General features: G+C 31.2%; 1 protein-coding gene across 1 annotated transcript in view; it reads right to left on the reverse strand.

Moving 5' to 3' along the window:
- The window catches only part of LOC108688944, a 39,545-nt gene that overhangs the window by 2,125 nt on the left and 34,895 nt on the right, over window positions 1-2,525 (reverse strand).

Here is a 2,525-nt window from a genome sequence, read left to right on the forward strand (position 1 = left end):
ACATTCCACAAGATTATTTTATCATCTATTTTCATACTAGATCATCTCTGTTCTTTATTAAGAAATAAATTGAATTTTATAATATCAAGATGTTGTTTATGTGCGAGTTGATATAATCTTTTAATCGCTAGTTATAAGAAATCTTTTTTTTTAATTATAAATGTGTCTAAAGTAATTTTTAAAAGTATTATCTACAATATAAAATTATAATTAGCATATATTAATACATTAGTATATATAGTTCAAATTTTTTAAAGAATATTTAAATTTAATCGAAAAATATTGATATGTATTTAATAACTTGTTATTAAGAATTTATTATACAGGGTGGACCATCTAGTGTTTGGAATTTCAACTACCAGTTTTGAGTTTGAAAGGCGTAATAACATTTATGACGTATCAGAAATTTAGTTTTTTGTTTGACATTTACGAAATGGGTCGCTATACGCTTGAACAAAATTGAGAAATATTAAAAACTTACTTCCAAAATGGTAAGTCTTCAACCCAAACTGTAAGAAATTTACGTGGAAAATTTGGTAGAAAAGAAATGCCTTCAACGCAGTTTGTGGATCAATTTGTGAAGCGAATTCGACAAACTGGATCCTTATTGGATAAAGCAACTCGTTCACGTCCAGTAAGGTCAACCAAAAACATTGCTGCTGTTGCTCAGAGTGTGCTTGAACAACTATCAACATCAACTCGCCATCGTTCTCAAAACTTGAACATTTCATGCACTTCTTTGAGAAGAATTTTGAATAAAGGCCTCGGTATGAAGCCGTACAAAGTTCAATTAGTGCAAGAATTGAAGCCGTATGACCATCCGATGCGTTTTCGGTTCGTCCAATGGGCTGAACAACGCTTGGTTGAAGATGAGCATTTTTACCGAAAAATCATCTTTTCTGACGAAGCTCATTTTCACCTCGGTAGCTCTATGTGAACAAGCAGAATTGTCGTATTTGGGAGTCAGAGAATCCGCACGTTGTCATGGAGAAGCCGATGCATTCACAACGAGTGACTGTTTGATGTGGTTTTTGGTCCGGCGGCAACATTGGGTCATTTTTCTTCGAAAATGAGCAAGAAGCTGACGTCACTGTCAATGGCGAGCGTTACCGCACCATGCTAAACGAATTCTTGCTTCCCAAATTTGAAGAGGAGGACACAGACGACATTTGGTTTCAACAGGACGGCGCACCTTGCCACACAACCAACGCTACAATCTTTTGCGCACTGTCTTCGAAAATTGCATAATCAGTCGAAATGCTGATGTTAATTGGCCGCCTCGCAGCTGCGATTTGACTCCGCTGGACTATTTTTTATGGGGAACCGTCAAGGATGAGAGTTACGCTAACCAGTCAGAAACGATTCAAGAATTAAAACATGAAATCAAAGTTGCCATCGATGAAATACGCGCTCATACAGTGGAAAATGTACTGAAAAATTGGATTGATAGAATGGGATATTGTGCAGCTAGCCGTGGAAGTCATTTGAATGAAATTGTATTTCATGTTTAATGGCAATGTACTACCTTTCCAATAAAGCTATAAACTTTGAAAAAATATTCATGCGTTTCTTTTTTAGAATCAAATTAAATTCCAAATTTTAAATGGCCTTGTACTTGTCTAACTATCTTTATTGTAAACGATGCTACAGAATATTTAGAATATTTCTTGCAAAAAATAAGAAAATTTGTTTTTACAATTTCTATAATAAATATTGCAATTTATTTAAAATTAAATTTTTATCAGATTTTTGCTATTTGTGAAAGATTACACTAGTTTACCGTAAAAAATGATTTTGAATCGAACTAGATGTTTTTTTACAGATTTTTGTACGCTGAAAATCAATCAAAATCATGATGCTGCAAATCAAAAAGTTCCAGCATATCAGATTTTTAAAGATAATTGTAATTTAGTGTCCAAAAAGTAGACTAGAAACGTTACCTTGAAAAAAAATAATGCTTTACCATTAGTTACTTTTTGTTAAAAATAACTCGTTTCTAACTCGTTATAGGATTAATTAGAAGTACATTTCTAAGAACACGAAAGTGAAACATCTTTTACCGCCAATAATATCGAAATATGATCGAATCCGACCCATCCAGTAAAAATTAAAGTAACGATAAAAGTAAAGACTGAATTGTTATTGTTACTACAAAAATATAATGATCATTCTCGAAAAAATAACGGCGTTATCAGTAACGCACTTACTTTCCAACTCTGCCAAAAAGTGATATTGTTTTGTAAGAAAAGTTAATGTTATCTTGAAATTTAAAGTCATAAATGTATTATTCACTCTCTATAAAACTTTCTTTTATTTTAATATCATATTTTTTTAGCTATAAAAAATTTAAATGCAAGGTTTCTCTAAGATAACAAATTTTCTACAATGATGAAGATCTTTTATCTGAAATATATTTTTTTGAATACATTTTTTTCGAGATATTTAAGATAGGCAATTAAAATGAGACACTTCTTGTGTGTGTGTATATATATATATATATATATATATATATATATATATATATA

The sequence above is a fragment of the Atta colombica genome, unplaced genomic scaffold (genome assembly GCF_001594045.1).
Source record: "Atta colombica isolate Treedump-2 unplaced genomic scaffold, Acol1.0 scaffold250, whole genome shotgun sequence".
In the NCBI taxonomy this organism is placed as follows: Eukaryota; Metazoa; Arthropoda; class Insecta; order Hymenoptera; family Formicidae; genus Atta; species Atta colombica.